The 21,523-nt window shown below is 41.1% G+C and overlaps 1 long non-coding RNA gene across 2 annotated transcripts; it reads left to right on the plus strand.

The window, feature by feature from the left end:
• The first annotated feature begins 1,095 nt into the window (after positions 1-1,095).
• LOC116420376 lies at positions 1,096-20,579 on the plus strand. Of its 2 annotated transcripts, XR_004230654.1 has the most exons (3): positions 1,096-1,330; positions 8,873-8,875; positions 20,568-20,579. It is a non-coding gene; the product is annotated as an uncharacterized LOC116420376 (long non-coding RNA). The 2 variants fall into 2 exon arrangements; XR_004230653.1 differs by lacking the exons at positions 8,873-8,875; positions 20,568-20,579 and adding an exon at positions 1,436-1,846.
• The last annotated feature ends 944 nt before the right edge of the window (positions 20,580-21,523 follow it).

Here is a 21,523-nt window from a genome sequence, read left to right on the forward strand (position 1 = left end):
GCAGAGGTGGAAGGAATCCCGCTGCATGAACAATCCTTTTTGTTCCTCCTCCCCACTTTTTCATTAATACCTTTTAGATTCTTCACCTCATTTAAAGATATGCAAGGCTGTTTTCCGTTTCTTACATCACAGTATCCCATGTATCCCTCCCTCTCCTTCTGCTTCCTGATGTGACGAATGGTATTTTGTGTTTTAGGAATGAAAAAATCAACACAACTATATAATCTGGAGAGGAAAAGACACTTGTGGTGGAGATAATCATTCTTGAAATATTCCTGTTTCTGCAGCTTCTTCTGTTTCAAAGCACTACTAATCTCTGAATATTCAGAGGAAAAGAAACTTGTGGTAGGAGATAATCATTCTTGAAATATTCCTGTTTCTGCAGCTTCTTCTGTTTCAAAGCACTACTAATCTCTGAATATTCAGAGGAAAAGAAACTTGTGGTAGGAGATAATCATTCTTGAAATATTCCTGTTTCTGCAGCTTCTTCTGTTTCAAAGCACTACTAATCTCTGAATATTCAGAGGAAAAGACTTGTGGTAGGAGATAATCTTTCTTGAAACATTCCTATTTCTAGAGCTTCTTCTTTCTTAAAGCACTTCTAATCTCTGAAGATTCAGAGGAAAAGACTTGTGGTAGAAGATTATCTTTTTTGAAACATTCCTATTTCTAGAGCTTCTTCTTTCTTAAAGCACTTCTAATCTCTGAAGATTCTGAGGAAAAGACACGTGTGGATGGAGGAGATAATCTTTCTGAGAACCTTTCACTTACTACGGGCTTACTCTCAGGGGAAGCACATCTAATGTCAGAATATTCTGTGGATGAGATGCTGATGGGTGAAGACACACTCTATGAGAACCTTTTAGTTACTACCTCGGGGGAAGCACATCTACTCTCAGAACTCAGAGGAAAAGACAGTTGTGGAGGAAGACACTCTCTGAACATTTTGGTTAAGAGAGAGACTGGAGCTTTGGCAAAGAAACAACCTTTGAGAAAGCAAGAGTGGCTCTATGGCCCATCCTCACTTGTTTCCTTAATAAAGGTCGGTTCCTTTGCCAGAAAGTCAGTTTCAGTCTTACACATTACATGGTTTAGCTCTCTATGGAAACACATCTAGACTGACATCACTCAGCGGACAAGATCTTTGTGGCAGGAGACACTCGTTCTGGGAACATTCCGCTTACTATAGGCTTCCTCTCTGGGGAAGCACGGCAAGAGAAAAATTGGCCATTTAATGAAATAGAGGCCGCTGAAGCATTCCTGATGAAAAGACAAGAGCTGAGAAGAAAATGTGACTTGCAAATTGAAGACTCAAAAGCAGCATTCAAAGGTAAATATGATAGAGACCTCTCAAGTAACTCATTATTGATACACTATGTACTCTTCTAAAAGGGAAGATGATAACCATATCTCCTAAGAATTTTGTCCTTACCAGGCAGGTAGAAGCATTCAAGCTAGAAAGAGGTTTTGGAACTGAACCATCTGGATGGGGATGATGTAAAATTGATAGGTGAAAAATATGGATGCCCTGGGAGATGGTAGAAGGGAGAGAAAAATTGGAGGAAATGATCCCATAAAATAAGCATTCAAGGAAGAGGTTTTGCCTTGGAGTGGAAAATGATGATGAGGAGAGTGACCAATTCTTGAACCTCCCTCACATCTAAATTGGCTCAAAGAGGGGAAATATCGATATCTGTATTTATATGTACTTCTTCCATGGGTCAAAAAATCTATTTTACCCTAAAGGTAAGTAGGCAAATGGGAGAGGAGAAGAAAAAGTGGTGATAAACGTTGGGCAGTTAAAAGAATGCAGTGGTCATGTGCAAAATAGAACTTAGCAGGGGAATGGGGATAAAAAGAAAGAAAGAAGGAAAAACAGAATCAACTACAACATGACTGTGTTAGTGGGATGAACTCACTCCTAAATGCAAGTGAGCAGTAAAATGAATTAGAAACCAGACTTCAGACTATGTTTGTTTGTTTGTTTTTTTTTTTTGTATTTTGAAAAGATTCATATTGGAAAGAAAGAGACAACCAGAGTTAAAATAGAGGGCTGAAGCAGAAACTGTTATACCTCATATGAAGGATAAAACATAAGGGAAGCAGTCTTGATGTCAGAAAAAATGCAGAGAAAAATTAGGCCTCACTGAAAGGGATTAGTGTGCAACCTAATTCTTGTTTAGGGGAACCACAGTCAATGGAGTCAGAAAAGAGATATGTGCACAAGGGCATGAGATTCAAATTTTTAAAGGAAAAGTTACATGCATTACAGGAAGAAATAGAGAATAAAACTATAATGTCAGGGGACCTCCATATTTCCTGTGTGACCTAGACAAATACAACCATAAAATAACTAAGAAAGAAGTCAAGGAGAATAATAAAGCTTAGATGACTTAGAAAACTTAGATATCAAAGACCTCTAAAGAAAACTCAATAGGAACAGAATGGACTACAGACAGATGTTGCTTTATTTCAATTCATATTATGCAAATTGGATTTGATGCAAGGAATTCTCCCAAGCCACCTCTGTAATATACTGAGATCTCGTTCTGCTCCTGCCCTTCAATTCGGTACTCTGTGGCCTCCTAGCACCAATCCCCCCCAAAACCTTTAAAAACCCTCTCCAGCAGAAAGCAGACTAGATCTGCAGAGAGACAGGCACCACCACTGATGAATCTGGGCTTGCATTAAGACCTCCAGTACTGATGCAGGACAACTTGCTTTCAATGCACCCACCCACCTGAGGGGCATCTGGCCTCTGAATTTGGGTGTTTTGTCCATCATTGGAGCACCACATCTGTCCCATGGCACAGGTTTCCATGTGCGTGCCTCCTGGCATGTTCTTCCTTTCAGTTCCAGTCAGGCTCTCCCGGCGCTGGCCCTGCAAGAAAGTGATTCTCCTGCACTTGATCCTTTGTATCCAGCCTTTATGTGTCATTGACCCATGTGCTGGCTCCACAGGGGCAGTCTCCTTCCTGCCTCCCTTCTAGCTTTTTACACATCCGTGGGTAAATTCACATTGTGTAAAGTATGTGCAGAATGATTCATTGAAAAACGTTATGGACTATGTTGCTTCCCCAACTTCTCACTTCTTTTAGTTTTAGCTGCATTGATTTTGTCTGTGGAAAAGCTTTTGAATTTTATGTAAGCCAGATTGTCCATTTTGCTTCTTCTGAACCTGTCTGTCATTTGCTTGGTCGTGATTTCTTTCCCATTTTCTTCTGTGCTTCTCTGTTTATGATGTTAGCCAATACATCTAAGGAATATACCCCACGCTTCCCTGTCTTTTCGGGAAACCTTTTTTAACCTGAGATTCTTTAGATACTTGCCCTTTTCCCAGCAGCTTTTATTGAATTATGAATTTTTCCATACTAATTATTAGGTTTTAAATAAGTGAATGAGGTGTTTTTCCTGTATTTTATACCTAACTTTCCTATGGTCATCTTTTTCTGTTTTTACCAATATATATTTTTAATGATGCTATAGATTTATGATCTGGTACTGCTAGGCCCTTTCCTTCCCAATTTTCCCATTAATTTTCTTGATAGTCTTAATTTTTGTTCATCCAGACGAACTTTGTTATCCTTTTTTAATGTTCTCAAGAGATTCTCTGGTATTTTGATTTGTATTGCATTGTGTTAGTAAGTTAATATAGGCAGCGTTATCATTTTTGGCCTGGCGATGAGCAATTCATATTTCTCCACTTATTTAGAGCTGCTTTTATTTGGGTAAAAAGTGACCTGAGTTCATGGAGTTGCTATCTGTGTTTTGGATTGATTCTCATTTCATACTATATAATTTCAATGGAATTTATCTTTTTATACCTTTCTGGTGGATTTTATTGATAATTTATATGATACGATAACCTTGGGTTCATTTATACCTGCTGTCTTGTGATGTTGGAAAAATTTCTTTTAAGTTTTCATTGATTCTGTAGTGTTCTCTAAGGAAAATCATATCATCTTAAAAAAAAAAAAAAAAACATTTTTTTAAAATTTGTTTGCCTCTTTGCTGTTTATACTTTCCATTTCTTTTCTTTAGATTTATTGCTATAGCAAGCAAGTACAGTATGGAATTATAGTGATGACCATGAATATCTCTAATGTCTCCAAAAGAAAAACTTTGATTCTTGTCGAAATTATTTAATAGCAAGGTCAGCAAATTACCATTAAATAAATCAGCTAAATCAGTGATGAGAAAACTGGAAGGTCAAGAGCTTTTTATAACAGAAAAGGGAACTTTCATGAGAGACATCAATTTTAGGAGGTTAGGAAACTGACAGTATATTGGGGCGTCAGGAGTTAATGAGGAGATTTTAAGGAGGATAACCAATTCAATATAATTGTTAATTTATTTTATCATTCTGTAATTCTTTTTTGAAAAGTCTCCTTCAGTGTTTCTTTAAGGATTTCTGCTAGGGATCTGTCAGTCACTAAAGGACAACTTAATAAAAGATGGTTTTTTATTTTATTTCTTTTAAGATATTTTTAGGCTCATTCTAACTTATCTACCTTTATTAAAAGATTCATTCGAAATCTAATTGGAAATTAAGACTTTAAAGAATATTTATGGTAGCTTAGGTTTCAAAAGGAAAGGAAATTTCAAAGTGATACAAAGTAAATTCATGTTATAATATTAACTGATTAAATATTATCCTTTTCATATCCTCTTTACTTTTGTTTTTTACTGAAACTCATCTGTCTTGTCTCTATTAAAATAACACTAGCTTTATTTTGACAGAACTACTTACTGGTTTTGGAAAGTTCCATTTATTCCTATGTTTCTTTTGTTTGAATAGTAATAGGTTTTGTATTTTAGTGCTTTAAAATTTTTGCATCAATATTCATTATAGAATTTCATCTCTACTTTTGTTTCTGTATGGATTCTTTTAGGTATCCAGGCAATTTTATATGGTATAATCATTTGGAGGACCTGTCTTTGTCTGTTGATTGACCCATTTAGACCGGGTTGGAAATAATTGTATTTACATGGTTCTAAGAAGTTGCTTTTAAATCCATTTTCCCTCAGGGTTCACAAACACTGAGAAGATTTAATAGGATCACCAACCCCTTATTAATTTTTTAAAAATTCAAAGTCTGGGATCCCGACTGACCGTTGGGGCAAATTAAAGCTAGGGTACCTGTTTGGGAACTGCCAAAAACCCCACAAAAAGAATTTTTTAGATTTTTGAGATTTTTGCTATTGTTCAAAGGAGACTGACAATGAGTCATTTTGAGATTGCAGGTAAGAGTCCAGACTATGGGGCAGTTCCCTGTGAAACATTCAGTAATTTCTGAGATACCAGCCTGTAGAATTTTATTGTTGAAATAAGGATGAAATTTATAAAAGTTTAAAAAGTTTTCAAAAGCAGTTGACAAATTAAGATCATCATAGCCAATGTTCCTCTATTTCCTCATCATCTTCGGTCAGAATAAGAAAAGAGAATGCTGGAGAATTGTAGGAAAACTCGAATTTGCCCATCTGGAAAGGGAGGCAGCAACTGAAAGGCCCTAGAACCCTGCCCCGCATCTCCCCAACCCAGGCTGCAGATGGGAAATGCAGATGGCCCCAAGGCCAATGGTCTGGCTGAAATTTTTCCAATCCACTAATCCGTCTAGGTTTCCCTGTTAAAATTGAGGGATTCAGCGCCAAGGTCTGTTATTTATGAACATTGTAAGATGGTAATTAGTATTTGTCCTCTTGCCACAGTGTTAAATGTAAAATTGGTGACTGCTGCTTATTCAGAGACTTGGTGTGGTAAAAAGTATGCCCCAAAAGTTGGGAGCATTATCCCCCAGCCCTTGCCAGGATGGGGAGGTGTCAGAGCAGAGCCCCGCAGGCCTAAGACTGAGGGGTGATGAGGGGCAAGAAACTCAGCCTCTTCTCTGGCCCTTTTCTTTTCCCAATTTGTAAACTTCTGGTTCTTGAACCCAATTGTGAGAGGGTTAGGGGTTAGGGAGCCCTGCAAAAACTTGTTATGGCTGAGGAAAGTCCCAAAAAGGAGGGATTCTGTGAATCTACAGATCTTTTATGATATAAAGAGTTTTGAATGATGGCTTTTGGGGGTTAGTTTAAGGAGAAGAAAAACTTTGAAAAAATGTTAGGAAATTTTAATAGAGCATGTTCAAACCTTGTTATTTCATAAAGCTAATTTAATGGGTTGTACTGAGTCACCTTCAGAAGTTCCCACTGTTGAAAAGATGGGGAAGAGGGTCTATGGTTAGCAAACTGGTGCTGGGAAGTGAGAGAACCAAGAGAAATTCACAGTAAAGAACAAATGTCATGATCAACTGGGAACTTGGTCTTTTCAACAATGAAGGATTCAGGGAACCCAAAAGCTTGGGGTGGAGGTGGATTGCATCCAAGAGAGGACTAAAAGACGAATTGGATCAGGGGCCATATTTTTTACTTTGTTTGGTTGATTGTTTTTGCTTTTCTTTTTCTCAACTTTTTTCCTTTTCATCGACCTTCCTCTGTATGTGCAACATGATGAATATGTTTAGGATAATGACACATGTTCCACCTATATCAGATTGCCGGCTGTCTTAGGGAGGATAGAGAGAAACATTTGAAACGCAAGGTTTTCTGAAGGTGAAAGTTGAAAACTATCTTTGGAAAAATAAAATAGGATAAAAAATGTTTTCTATAATGATCGAACTGAAAACCATCTTTTAGATATCAAAATATGTTGTGGGTTTTCTGTGATTAGTCTTGCAATGTTACCTATGTAAGCTTATGGGCAATAACTGTTATTTCGGGTATGTGATCTTTGAGAGCTGAATCCCCGAGAATGAAACTTGCTATTGGAGCCAAAATCTCTTAGGACTAACTGATACTGCTTTGAGCTTTGAATTCAGGTATGATTGTCTGATGGCTCATCAAGCCAGTCACTCATCATTGGAAAGAGCTGTCACAGCCTACCGAGAGGGGTGTGATCCTGGACACTTAGAGGTGGAGGTCTGTATGTGGCAAAAGCTGAGAGGACAACCTTTGGCTTCATTATTGTGAGACCCTTCCCATGCCGTTTCCCAACTGTGTTCTTTGAGTCGGAAGGTCTCCCAATTTACTTTTCCTGAGTCTGTGTATGAGATAGAATGGTGACTGCATGACTGCTTGTAGACAGTGACTCTTACCTCAAGTCCAACAGACCCAAGAATGCTTTATTCCCACACCCATGTGCCTTTAGACTTAAGCCAGAAGGACCAGTTTGATACTGTTATAATCATGTTCTTGCTTTTCCTTTTATAGCAATTTTCTATAATGAGAGCAAATGATCAGTAGAAAATATGAGCGCAATGTAAGTATGTAGGATTTTACTGTTTTCAGTCCTAAAATATGGAGTCATAATAAACTGAACACTCAGGAAAATGTGTGTGTGTGTGTGTGTGTGTGTGTGTGTGTGTGTAATTTCTATGAAACAAAGTCCTTAAATGTTTCAAAATGATGTAAGAATAATTGGGTCTTTATATTGTAAGACATGGCTGTTATTCTCTTGATTATTGAAACTGCATCAGAAATGTTTCTGGTGTGGCTTGAGGAAGAGAAGAGAATTTTAGGGCAGTTTTGTAGAGGATATTTCCCACAAGTGACCACTCACCCTCCAGAGACCACTTCACTCCCGGGTTTGGCGATTCTTCTCCTTGCTTCACTGTTGCCCCAGATTTGGGGAGCCTCACTATGTCTAATGCTGTGGTGAAAAAGGAGCACGTTCCAATTACAGATGGAATGATTTTTATCATCAAGGGATGATAAAACTCTTCTATTCCCAACATCTCCCTTTTCAATTCTACCCATGCTGCATATACTTTTGTATTGATCTTCTCCTGGCTGTTTGTACGTGGTGGCTCCCTCAACGCCCACCTGCCAGCCCTTCCTAATCAATCTACCCCCCACCTAAAATCTATCTCCCACACTTTCCACTTTGGCCATTTTTGCTGGCTTTTAGGGAAAAGAGAGAACCATCTTTGTCCCGTACCTTGGTTATTTGGAACTTAATGATGTCATTGCTAGTCTTAATCATCCAGAAAGTCACCCAGAACAACTCCCAGCCCCTCAAAGGTTTCCAAATGTCCCTTCACACCTTGGCAACTGCTTCACTTTAGATCACCTCTTTGCTTCTGAAGGGGGTCTCTGTGCTCTGGCCAATACTTCCTGGTGCGTTTTCATCCACACCCTCCAACAAACTGGTCTATGGGCTGACCGATCCTCAAGAAGGTCAGTTGGATACTTGACCTTCATCAGCAGGGTTTAGGGACATCTACTGCCCTCTCTAGTCACACTTTCCTAATTATTATTTTGTTTTTGATTTAGTCCATGCATTTTAATAAGATTTGTGTCTTCCAGACAAGTCTTAATCAGATTTCAGAGGGCCCTACAGGACAGATATCTGTCAGCACCTCAGCCTCTGGAAGTGTCATCCCACCTGTGCATGCTGCTCCTCCCACCTGTGGATGCTGCTCCTCCACCTGTGGATGCTGCTCCTCCCACCTGTGGATGCTGCTCCTCCCACCTGTGGATGCTGCTCCTCCCACCTGTGGATGCTGCTGGGCTGCAATTCCCATCCAGCCCCACTCACTCATGACTTAAGCAGAAGCAGTTCTCTGCCCCTTATCAGCTGGAAATGGTTATGGAAAAGGAGACATTCATTCCCAGCCCCAAATGAATTTGGGTCACAGGTCTTTGAGGGGAATCATGGAGTCTTAGCTGATGCTGCAGCCCCAGTAATTCTACCAGTTTCTCTCAGAGACTCCATGGGAATAAAAGGACCCTTTGCTTTTTCTACGTATAGGGTGCTGCCCCGCTCCAGAACAAAACGGTTTTTACCTTGTTCACAGGGACCTTTCTCATGCAGACCCGACCTCGCATTGTAAAGGAAGTGCAAAATCTACTGAGATCATCCAACTTGCTGCCAAATTCTCCTATGTTTTGCTTCCTTTTCCTTCTCTGAATAAACCCCCACATCACTCTGCTGGGTTGCCCCCCCCCTTAAAGAGGAGGTTCACAGTGTGTTTTTCCCGTTACTTAAGTAAATGTCCAAATCAGTGTCTTTACTTGACTTGAGATGGTTTGAGCCTGACTTCTTTCAGAGAAGCTACCAAAAATCATTGCCCAGCACCCCCAATCTTCAGGGTACCCAAGCACTGAGTCTTTTCTCACAAAAGGTCCCAACTTCCTCCTTATTAAATGTGAATCCCACTAGGGAACTGTGCCTGTTTTATGGCATCATAATAAATCGTTTTGTCCCTTGAATCTGCGGCGGCCTGAGCCTGTGAATTCTTTCTGCATGACGACCTGCCTTTATGCCTTCTTTTACCCCATCAGTTCCTTACAAATAGGGATGATGTGGGCATGATGTGAACAAGGGTGCAAAGGCCTCCCCAGAGGCTCGGGGGGCTGGGACACAGGGTGGAGCCAGTAAGAAGAGCATTGCCATGGACAGGGGCACAGGGCACATCAGTGCCAGAGGCCCGGGTGTTAGAGAATGAATCCCGGGGGGAGGCAGGGAAAGTCATGGAGCAGAGAGCTTCCAGGTGTGGGGATTGAGCCACTGCGAGACTGGGAGGGAGCAAAGGTCATTCTGGAAGCCCCAGCATGAGTTGGAAGTTGAGTAGAAGACTTGGCAGTTGCCTTTCCTGCAGACCCAGGTCAGAGGTCTGGCTCCTGATTTGGCAGGCAGGTTCCTGCACCCCACTTGTTAGAGGGAGCATTTGTCGTGTTCTACAAAATCTGCGGCCCCGAAGCTGGCCAGAGGGGCCAAGTGAGGCATGTAGGAGAGCAACCCACAGGAGGGACTTAGAAGGAAGGTAAAATTACACGGTCTGTGATTTAATGATCCCAGGTGGGGGCCCATGTTGCTGCTTGTGCCTGCATTGTATCAGAATTTCAGTGCAAAACTTCGAGTACCTCTTACAAATCTAGCTTACATTATCGGAAGCAGTGTCTTCCATAATGAGTAAAGAACAAGGTAGTTTTTGCCTACCACGGTGTTTATATCGGAGACAGTGATCTCCATATGTTACACTAAGGGTGTACGTAATTATCGGGGACAGTGTTTCTCATAATTTTCTTCCTGCAATGACATCTTCAAAGTCTGAAGATCGTTAGTATCTAACATGTATTTTCAGCATCTTTTTATTCTTTTTTTTTAGTTGCAGAAGCATACCTTGTAGTCAACATTGTCTAGTAAATATTCAGCCATTGTAAATCAAAACTTTTTTTTCAGGTTTTTGTGGGTCTCCCCTCTTTCTCCCCAACCCCATTTAATATGGGTATTTTCTTTGTACTTGTGGTTTCTCAATTTTCTGTTAAGACTAATATGTCAGAGCTTACTTTTAATAATGAATGAATGAATGTGCTTACGTTCCACTTGGTTGCTTTTCTTGTTGAACTGATCCCAATGAAAGTTTGGATTCAGAGCAGACTTGGGAGCCTGATTTGTAGAGAGACTCCCCAGTGTAAAGGACCTTGTAGGTAAGGCTCAGCTGTACTGGGGGCCCTAAAACCTGTACCTAAGCTATATATTGGTGAGTTGGGTCGGTCCTCTCCCCATAGCTAGATGCAGTGCTTGTGACTCTGGTGGTGTCCTGAGAATGGTGACAGAAGTCGTGGTCGGGGACCCGAGCTGCTGCCTTTACATGAGATGCTTCTCTGGGAGGCAACTGGGACCGGGTGGTTCTCAGCCCAGAGAGGAGCAGGTTTGGAGGGACCCGCCGTCCAGAACCAGTAAAAGAGATCACTCCCACTGGGGTCAAAATTCAGGCTTCTAATGGGGCACCTGAGCCTACAGCTTCAAGGGGGTGGGACCTTGAGTGACAAGTCCAACAGTCATGTAAAGTGTTCTGAAAAGCCTTGTATTGTAGGTGGCTCAGTGGGTTTTTGGGGGGAGGAGGGAGAATCATTGAGGCCTCCTGACAGAATACAGGGATGGGAGAAGAATAAACATTTGGAAAAATGAGGCCAGAAACTACTATAATGGCAGGAAAGAAAAGGCCTCCTTCAGAGAGTAAACAGTGGGAGTGCCCCTCCCCCGATCGTTTCCCTTGGCCCCCGGTCCCCGGTCTGGCTGGGGGAGGGGCTCGCAGTGCATCTTCCACCTGGCAATGGGCCCTAGGTTCCCCGGGCCGGGCTGCCGGGGCTGGGGTGAGGGGCGGCCGCTGAGCTAGGGCCGCTGCCGCTGGGGGCGGCCCGCTTGCCGAACCTGCGCCGGGGGACACGGACGGGAAGGGGAGGTCGACGAGGGGCGGCCGGGCTCCACAAAGGGAAGAACCGAGAGCCGCTGCGGCGTCGGAGAACCGCCCGCCCTGGGATGGCTTCGGGAGAGCTCAGAGCAGAGGAGGGCGGGCGGGGCACCGGGGCGAGGGGCGCCTCTCGGCGTCCCCGTTTCTCCCGGAAGAACGAGACAAAGAGCAGGACGAGCGGGAGGGCCTGCGGGCGCCCTGGCCGGAAAGGTGTCCGTTCCCCCGTTTCTGGGGGGGACGCGATCGTCCGCCGGGCAGACTTGCAGAGCCTCGCCAAGAGGGAGCCACAGCCCGCGTGGGGACTCGGGCTCCCGAGGGAACCCAAGTCCTTGGAAAACCGACTTCCCATCGGGCCCTTCCCTCCTCCCCCCTCCGCCCCCCAGCACCGGCTGCCCCGCCACCGGGGAACTGACAGAGTGGAGAGACAAGTGGCGTTGGGGTCGTGAGGCCCACCCGGAGCCTCTGCCTTACCCATCGTGTGGCCGGAGGCAAGCCACTCAAACTCTCTTAACCTTAGTTATCTGCAAAACGGGGGTGATCATATGCTGGGTCTTTTAGGGAGCCTGCTTGTCTCCCCATTGATTCTTTTCTGTTGGTCGCAGAACCAAGATAGGAGAATGAAATCGGGGAGCCCGAGTTCTCCTCTAGACCCTCCAAGGACTTTTCAACAATGACTCTAAAAAGAAGATTCTGGGAAGGTGGAGGAATAGGTCGGAAAATTCTAAGCTCTCCAGAATTCCCAAGGAAAAATGGCATCTCAGGTGAAGGGACAGTGATAAAAAGAAGCAGAAGTTGGGGCAGAACACTGGCCCTCCTAGGAAAGAAAAATCCCCAAAGGCAGGTTCAGCCATTTGATGTGTAAACACCTGCAGACCAGCTCTCCCTAAACAGCGAGGGGGATACAGGGACAAAGGGGAAGGGAGAGGTGGCTCGTGCATATGGTTTCTCATATAAGATGCAAAAATACCTTTTGGGTTGAAGGGGAAGAGGGAGAGAGAAAGAGGGGTGAACCTTGCTCTCATTGACATTGGTTCAAAGAGGGAATAACATACACCCTCAATTGCCTATAGTAATCTACCTTATCATACGGGAAAATAGGAGGGGTAGGGGATAAGAGAAGGGAGGGAACATAGGGGGATGAGATAGAAGCAAAACCCTTTGGAGGATGAACAGACTGAAAGGAGAGAGAGAATAGAATAAACAAGGGAAGATTTAGGATAGCAAAAAAGAGTTAGCAATCATTACAGTGAAAACATTTGAAGCCAGGTTTCTCTAATGAAAGGACTCATTTCTCAAACTTATAGAGAACTGAGTCAAATTTATAAAAATAGGAGCTTTTCCCCAATTGATAAATGATCAAAAAATCTGAACAGTTTTCAGATGAAGTAATCAAAGCTATTTGTAGCCAAAAGAAAACAAAAATGTTCTAAGTCACTACTAATTGCAGACATGCAAATTGATACAACTCTGAGGTTCTACCTCATACCTATCAGATTGGCTGATGGGACAGAAAAGTAAAATGACAAATGTTGGATGGAATGTAGGAAAAATGAGACATTAATGCACTTTTGGCACAAGTGTAAACTGATTCAACCATTCTGTAGAGCAATTTGTACTTTTCTCAAAATGCTATAAAACCACGTATACCCCTTGAACTAGAAATACCATTGCTGGATCTGCAACCAAAAAGAGATAAAATAGGAAAAAGGACCTATATGTACAAAATTATTTCTATCTGCTTTTTTTCTCATCACAAAGCATTGGAAATTGAAGGGATGTCCATCAATTGGGGAATTGCTGAACAAATTATACTATGAGATTATGATAGAATACTATTGTGCTATTAGAACTGATGAGCAGGATGCTCTCAGGAAAAACATGAAAAGACTTCCATGAACTCATGCAAAGTGAAATGCACTAATTACGAAGTAAGAGCAATACTGTGAGATGATCAACTGTGAATGACTTGGTTATTCTCAGCCGTGCAATGATCCAAGACAACTCTGAAGGACTTATGATGGCAAAAGGTATCCATGCAGAAAGAAGGAATTGATAGCGTCTGAATCCACATTGAAGGATACATTATCATTGTATTTTTCTTGAGTTATTTTTGGAGGATTCTGTGTTTTCTTTTACACCATGACTTTTATGGAAATGTTTTATATGACTTCACATGTGCCGTCTCAAAGGGGTAAGGAATGAGAAAGGGAGAAATTGGGAACTCAACATGTTAAAATTGTTTTACATGAAACTGGAGAAAATAAAATATTAAATAATGTTAGAATCTTTACAAACTGTTAAGTCATTGGAGTTGATAGAGACAATAATTATCTAATTTAGCCTGGTTCAGTATGATTGATTTGATCTTACAAGGAGATGTTATGGGCCAGAAGAAACAAGGTATTAAGTACAACTGATAGAAACAACGCTTGTGTTCACAGCTTTAGAAAGCACATATAAGCAAGAAATATTTAAGTGCTCATTGGAGTTCACTCATTTGGGAGATTTCAGGGTTTAGTATGACATATCCGAATTCACACCTCCCTTAATCCCTCCCTCGGAGGGGAGGAGTCAACCTTTGGGAGATGATATATAAGAAGTGGACAGAGGCTTGGTAGAGAGTTCAGCTGAATTAGATAAAAGAAGGACGCGTTGGTCAGTTCAGCAGAAGCCCACTCTCGGAGGCACAGCCAGATTCACTTCATCTCACACAGCCGTGGTGGCTGGGCTCCTGCACTTCCCCCACTGAGACCAACGCTGGTTTGAAAGGCTCCCCAGAAAGCTGCCCAGGCAAGGAGGTGCTGGCTGGAGGCTGAAGAAAGCAGAGCCAGAAGCAAGGGACAAAGCTGCAAGAGCTCTTAGAACCAAGGTGAGAGAGAGAGGCCTCTAAGAAAAGTGACCGGGCTATATTGGAGAATATAAAAGATCTTAACTTTTAGCACCTGGCTGCGTTTGGAGTAATTATTACTTGTAACTGAAACTAAGGCTGTCTCCAGAAAATCTCCCCAAGAAACCTGTTCTCAGAGAGAGATCATTATTATTATAAAGAAGAAAACGCCACAAAATAATAATAATAATAAAGGAAAACCCTAGGCCTACATAGAAGTTTGGAAGTAGAAATACAGCATTCAAAAATATACCTCTTTTATGACTACAAAAAAAAGGTGAAATACACCTCAAATTCTTAGGTGAAATTTTGTCTAAATCTGCTTCTGGGGCTAGAATCCCATCAGTGAGGCATTCCCAAGCATCATGAAGCCAACATAGAGTCCTAAGGACAGTGATCAAGTGGCTGACAGACCCCTAACAGAGGAAGAGGGGTCATCTTGCTGACCTGGGTCCTTTCTCTTTCTCGATGAAAGACCTCAACCTGAAGGATATACTCTGGGGAGGTAGCCCCATTGTAGAGGGAAGAAGAGTTGTGTTGATTTTTATGGGCTCACTCTATCAAAGAAGCATTTCTTAAGCACCAGGTGTTCATATGCCAGGAACTGTGATCAAGTACAACTACCTTGTACTTTACATTTTTAACCAGATAAACATAAAAGCTGTCCTGTATTTGTTGTGTTTAGCCTGATTGCTCACATGTAAGCTTAAAGACCCTTATCCTTTCTTTGTGAAGAATTAATTACCAGCCAACTTCTGATTTCTCCTAAGGAAATGTTGGAATCTTTACAAAGTGTTAAGACATTGGAGTTAATTTAATCTTAGAGTTATTTTGGGCCAAAACTTGAAACAAGATACTAAGCGGAACTGATTAAACAATGCTTGTGTTCACACCTTTAGAGAGCTCATAAGTATCTAAGTACACAATGGAGTTCACACATGTAGGGCTTAGTCTGAATTCACACCTCCCTTGAAGTTCTTAGGACCAGAGAGCACTCTGGGAGATAACCAGATAATCCCTCTCCCTCCAGAAGGTGGAGTTAACCTTTGGGAGATCACATAAATATAGGGAGCTCTTGGAGCTTGGGAATGGACTGGAGGTACAGAGAGATTCATTGCATCTTCCAACTTGGTGCTGGCTGGAGCTGAAGAAAGCAGAGGCAGAAGCCAAGGAGAAAGCTGCAAGATCTCTTGGAGCCAGGCAGAGAGATAGGCCTCAACTAACCGGGCTAATTTGTAAGGAGAAATAAACATTTGTATTTTTACCAGCTGGCTGCGATTTTGGAGTAATTATTTATTTCAACTGAGACTAAGGTTTTCCTCTAGGAAAACCTTCACAAGGAAATCTTGGTTTAGTGGCAAAGCTGCACTGGGAGGCAGAACTGTATTCTGAAAGGGCTTTGGCTTTTGTGGAGTCAGAGGACCTGGGTTCTAACACTGCCTCTGATAATTAGCACCTTGTGTGACTCTGGACAACATAACCTTGTTTGGGCTCAGTTATTTCTCTCCTGGTTAGATTAGTGAGATCACCAGAGTGCCTGGGATAATGTGTGTTCCCTTCCCTGATGCATGTTTCATAGCAACAGCTCCCTGCTCTATGTCTCCTTTTGTGCATACTCTTCTATAGCTGGCACCTCTGTTTCTCTTCCTCTGGTTCTACCCTTCTCTATCTTTGTATTTCTAAATCTGTTCTCTGTCAATATATACAGTACACACAGTGTCTTGTATGTACCTATGCAGGTATCTTCGGATATTGTGTAGTCAGTCCCCAGTAAGTTAGGTCTGATCCCGGCTGGCAGTCCAGGACAAAGCTGGGAAGAAGTTCTTCCCTCCCCTAATGGATCATAATGGATGCCCAATAAAGAGGTAGTTTGAACACCTGCAATTCAGGATTCCAGGGCTTCCCCATAAGAGAATAGCCAAATAACTGTATCAACCTCAGAGCTCTAGCCTGTGAAAGGAACTTGGATTCGGGACAATCCCAGAGCAGAGGAGGAAAGAGGTAGTCTGGGGAAGAATAGATCTCAACCTCCTTTCTCCAGGCCACAGGAGACAAGACCAGGCCAAGGACTGGGAGGGACATGGGGCATCCTGACATGCACCCATTTCTACCCCTCCCCTAGTCTGGGCTGGAGAAAACTGGAGACAGAGACAACTGGTGCTGGCAACCTTCTTGCTCCAATGAAGAGGGAGAGTTGAGGTAAAAGGTTAGGCTTTCTCCCAGGCTCCAGGATGTTGCCCTAAGTAGGAAGAGCATCATCTAGTTGACCTAAAGCCCTGCAGGGGTTCAGGGATCAAGCCAAGAGTCCCTGAGAAGAAAGTAAATTGATCAGGTACCTTCAGGGATAGGTATGGATACCTGAGGGCTGTGGGAGATTCCCAAAGAGGGGAAATTTCTCCATTGATACCTTCACTGTCTGCAGTCTGTGTTCTCAGAAACTTGCCTGGATCATGGGGACCTTAGGTGACTCTGGTTTCTCAATAAATTTAGGATGTAGGTGGTAGAAGGTTGAGGAATCAGACCATAGGCGGGCTTCTAGGTCACACCTGCTTCAAAAAGTGGGGAGATAAATGGCTATGCTCTTCTACTTGGATGACAGAGAGGCATCCATGTCAGAGGCTCAGCAGCTGGTGAGTCCAAGGGAATGGGCAAGCAACCAAGCCCAGAGGTTGATCACCAGGCACAGTGTTAATGCAGCCACTGACAAGGACAAAACTTGGAGGAAATATGTGCAAGAAGAGGGGTGGTCTGAGCTGGCTGTTAAAGAACTAACCAGTTTTGGCCAAGAGTGTACCAGTGTTTGGTCAGCTAAACCAAGCATGGTGTGAAAGAAAACTTAACCTTGGAGTACACAAAAATCAGACATTGAGGGAGACTCTCGATGAATCTTTGCAGCAGGAGTAGAGCTGGGACTCCCGTGTGGCTCCTCAAACTCCATATCCCAATATTGTTGCCATGGCTTCCACCTCGAACAAAGCCTCTCCTTCAAGTCTGGTATGTGCGTTCCACCTGCTGCCTTCCTCTAGCTAAGCAGGTGTGTTTATATGAGGAAGCCTGTGTCTGGAGAAGCTCTGTTGACATATTGATATTTCATTTCTGTGCTGTGCTAGCTGAAAATAAATCTGCCTGATGTTATTAACTGTCCAATGACTACCTAGTACCGCATTTTATCCCAACATTCACCCTGAAAAAAGAGTTGCTGGAGGTCAAGCCTCCTCAACAGCTGGTCTGAGAGAGATACCCAGAGACTTCTATACAGACTGACACTGTCCAGAGGAAGCCTTCTCCTGAGTGTAGGGAGGCAGGGACAAGCCTTTTCTTGGAAATCACAGGGAAGGAAAATCAAAGGTATACATATGAAAGAGTGGGGAGAATTGGGAACACCATTCCTAGGCTCAAAACACTGAGGAAGAGTCAAAGTGACAAAACAAAATGTAAATAGGAATTTCCTTGTTTATTCAATTTTAAGTCAAATTGTTTTTGTTGATCACCTACTCAATTTTCACCATAATTTTAGGTTGTTCAAAGGAGGGGGATAAGAATAACAATCGATGGAGATTAGAGGGTATAGCATCTCTGGGGAAAGTTCAAGAACAACAAGGGCTGGCTCTGTTCTTTGTCCTATTTTACTTCATTCCTTTGAATCACAAAGGGAGTTCCACCAAATTAGGCAGTCCTTGGGCACAATAACATTGAATTTGTAGGATTCAGAATGTGTAGATGAGCATTGCCAAAAGGAATATATACTATATTGTTTAAGAACAGTTCTTTGCATATTGTGAGTTCTCAACAAAGGCTTTTTCATTAATTCATTCATAGCTAGCATACAGAGCCTTCCTTAAAGAAATGGTGAGTTTGGGGCTGTTAAATAATCAAGAGGCTCCATTGGTTTGTTTTTTTTTTTTCTAAAGGCAATGTCAAAAACACGAAGAAAATTCATGTAGCATGAAAGGTTGAGAAGATAGAGTTGCCATGGCAACCCTCCCTGTGACTATTTTGCTTACAATCTTGCTTACAATATATTGCTAAGTTTGATCTTCTCCTTAAACAAATTTCTTAGGAATGGCATTGAAACATATTGAAAAGCTCATTTAGTGAATGAAGCGTGTATGAAAATTTTGCCTAGATGTATTTTATTGTACATGAATGAACTAAGATTTTATAATTTAGCAATTACAGAGAGATTAAAAAGTTTATTACATAGATCATCTCTAGAAACAAAACTTGTAAATAAGATAAATTTTTTCATTGGGACACAAAAGAGTTTGTTTAAAATCTTCATAGTGTGAGGGATGTAGAAGACCTTTACCCAAAATTACTACTCAGAGATCATTCAGTAAAAAGCAGAAAAGTTATTTATTGAAAACCTAAAGAGGATGAGCCGTCCCATCCCGAGATAAGAAAGAGAAAGCATGGGGTAGGAGGGCTAAAGCAGTAGTAAAGATACACAGCTTTTATACAAGAAATTACATCACAAGTAAGAGAGCATTGAGAAGGGAAGGGGGAGTCATCTAATTGGTTGTTGCTATCTGGGGAGACTGGAATGGAAGGTTTCTGTTTCCCTGAAATCTTTTGATTTCAAGGAAACAGAAAGTCAGGCCTTCAGGCTTAATCAAGCAGACAGTGGTCCAGCTAATAGACTAAATATCGATAAATGTCAAATACCAATAAATGTCATCAGCTCAGGTTAAGTGAATATGTTTCTAGCTGGCCAAGTCTCAAGTAGATATGGGCCTGCACATATTATACAGGTCATAGGGGAAACACAGAAATAATGAACATAAAATACAGAAAAAGAATTTAAACATTCCTGTAGTTCTTCACCTTATTATCTCTCACTCTATTCCACACAATAGATAAACTGTCTCTTTGTTCCTTGTAGAGAGGGGCTATGTCTTCTTACTTTGAGTCTGAAGGAAACATATTTGAATGCCCTTTCTCTGCAATGCACTGACTGAAACTAATTTAAAGACTGAGGTTCAAATACTGGCTTTCCCATTACTGATCTGCATGCCTTTGGTCATGTAATTTCAGATCTGGGCTTCAGTTTCTAAATCCTTATAATGAGGATATTAGACTAGATGATTTCAGAGTTCTTTTTCCTTTGAAATTCTAACCTATGTTCCATCACTAATAGACCTTTCCTGGTAATTTGCAGTCCAAATTATACTTCAAATGAGGACAAGGGTAGTATTGATGTGTTTGGGAACTGTATATTTTTCAGGATTCTGGAACATTCAGCAGTAATGTAAATTACTTCTGAACACTTAATTTTGTTCTGGTCGTTAAAAGGACCAAGGGATTTTGTCATATAGACTAGATAATATAAATTTATGAAGTGAAAACTATATTGTACTGTGTAAGAAATAGAGTAATAGATCCATTGAATAGATTATGTATACAAACACAGTACTAATTTGTTAGGATTCTTACAAGGGGCTAAGTAAGTGGAATTTGGGAGACAGTGATTAAATCTAGTTTAGCACTGATTTAATCCTACAACCAATAATGGTTTCCTAGTGAAATAATGATTAGTGAATACTCAGTGTGGGGCATATAAGGAGGAGCTCTCAGAGCCAGAAGGACAAGCCCATTAAAGGACAATCCCACTAGAGGACAAGGCCACTAGAAGCTCTTGGAGCCTCAGCCAGGATTCAGTTGAGGAGATTCACAAGCCAGAGAAGGCAACTCAAGCTCTCGGAACCAAGGAGAGAGATAGGCCTCTATTAAAGCTAACCAGGCCCCAGGAAAAGAGACAAGACTTGGAAAGAGAAAGCAAAGGATTTGGCTGCATTTGCGGTGATTACACTGAACTGAAACAAAGGCTGCTCCCAGAAGCCCCCTAAGAAAGCTGCTCCCAGAGAACATTATATTTTTAGAGAAGAGCATTACAGTAACTGATCATAAAATTCAATCATTTGATAAAACTGATAAAATCAGTTGATAAAACATCTTAAAAAAATCATGTGATAAAAAATAGGCAAGAACTCATTATTGGACAAAAATTGTAAAAGAAGATGGCAGAACCTAGGGAGAGAACAATATTTTATAGCGTATACAAAGAGAAGGTGAAATGGGTACATGATTTAGATAGACATAAAGGTCAATACCATAAGCAAATTAGAAGAGCAGGGAACTATTTACCTCTAAGATCTATGGAGAAGAGAAAAATTCAGGACCAAATAAGAGATTGAGAGAATTATGAAATGTAAAATGGGTCATTTTGATTATATAAAATGAAAAAGATTTTGCCTAAACCAAACTAATGCAACCATGATTAAAATGAAAAAAAAAAACCGAAAGATAGGAAGGAATTTTATAGCAATTATCTCTACCAATGGCCTAATTTCTCAACTATATAAAGAAATGAATCAAATTTATAAGAATACAAGTCATTTCCCAGTGTATAAATTATCAAAGGATATAAACAAATAGTATAAAAGTGAAGAAATCAAAGCTATCTGTGATCATAAAAAATAGATCTAAAGCATTATTGATGAGATTAAGTGTAAGTTAAAACATCTCTGAGGTGCCACTTCACACCTATTAGATTGGCCAGCAGTGTTACTTCTAGGTTTGTACCCCAAAGAAATTATAAAAGAGGAAAACAAGTCACATATGCAAAAATATTTGTAGCAACACTTTTATGGGGACAAAGAATAGGAAAATGAGTAGATGTCCATCAACTGGCGAATGGTTGAACAAGTTGGGATATATGAATGTGATGGAATATGATTCTACTATAAATAATAAAGGGCAGACGTATTTCAGAAAAATCTGGAAAGATTTAAGAGATTAAAAGATTTAAAGATTTAAAACAGAGCCAAGGGAATCTGGTAACAGAAACACTGTAGGATGATCAACTCAGAACAACTAGGCTCTTCTGAGCAACACAGTGATCTAAAACACTCAGAAACCTATCATGAGGAAAAATCTTATTCACATCCAGAGAAAGAACTGAGGAAGTGTGAATACAAAGTGAAGCATTTTCTTTTCACTTTATTTTCTTTCAGGTTTCTTTCTTTCTTGGTCACTTTCATCTTGTACAACATGAGTACAAGGGGAATACATTGTATAGGATTACACATAAATAATCTGTACCAAATTGTTTATCATTTCAGAGAGAGACAAAGAGAGGGGGCAGAAAAAAATTGGAACTTCAATTCTTTTTTTAAAGGCAACTTTAATAAGATTATTAAAATGTATTTTGTATGTTCTTACGAAGGACTACTATTTTAACACATAAGAATATAATGGCCAAAGTAAGCATTCCTCATTGACATGAATGAAATTATTTTTACTTTTCTAAGCAAGTCACTTTAAACTTGGCATTCATTGCTTCACCAGAAAAAAAAATGGAAACTGGAAGACGTGTTGGCCACATACTGAAAAATATTTT

Source organism: Sarcophilus harrisii, chromosome X (assembly GCF_902635505.1).
Source record: "Sarcophilus harrisii chromosome X, mSarHar1.11, whole genome shotgun sequence".
NCBI lineage: Eukaryota > Metazoa > Chordata > Mammalia > Dasyuromorphia > Dasyuridae > Sarcophilus > Sarcophilus harrisii.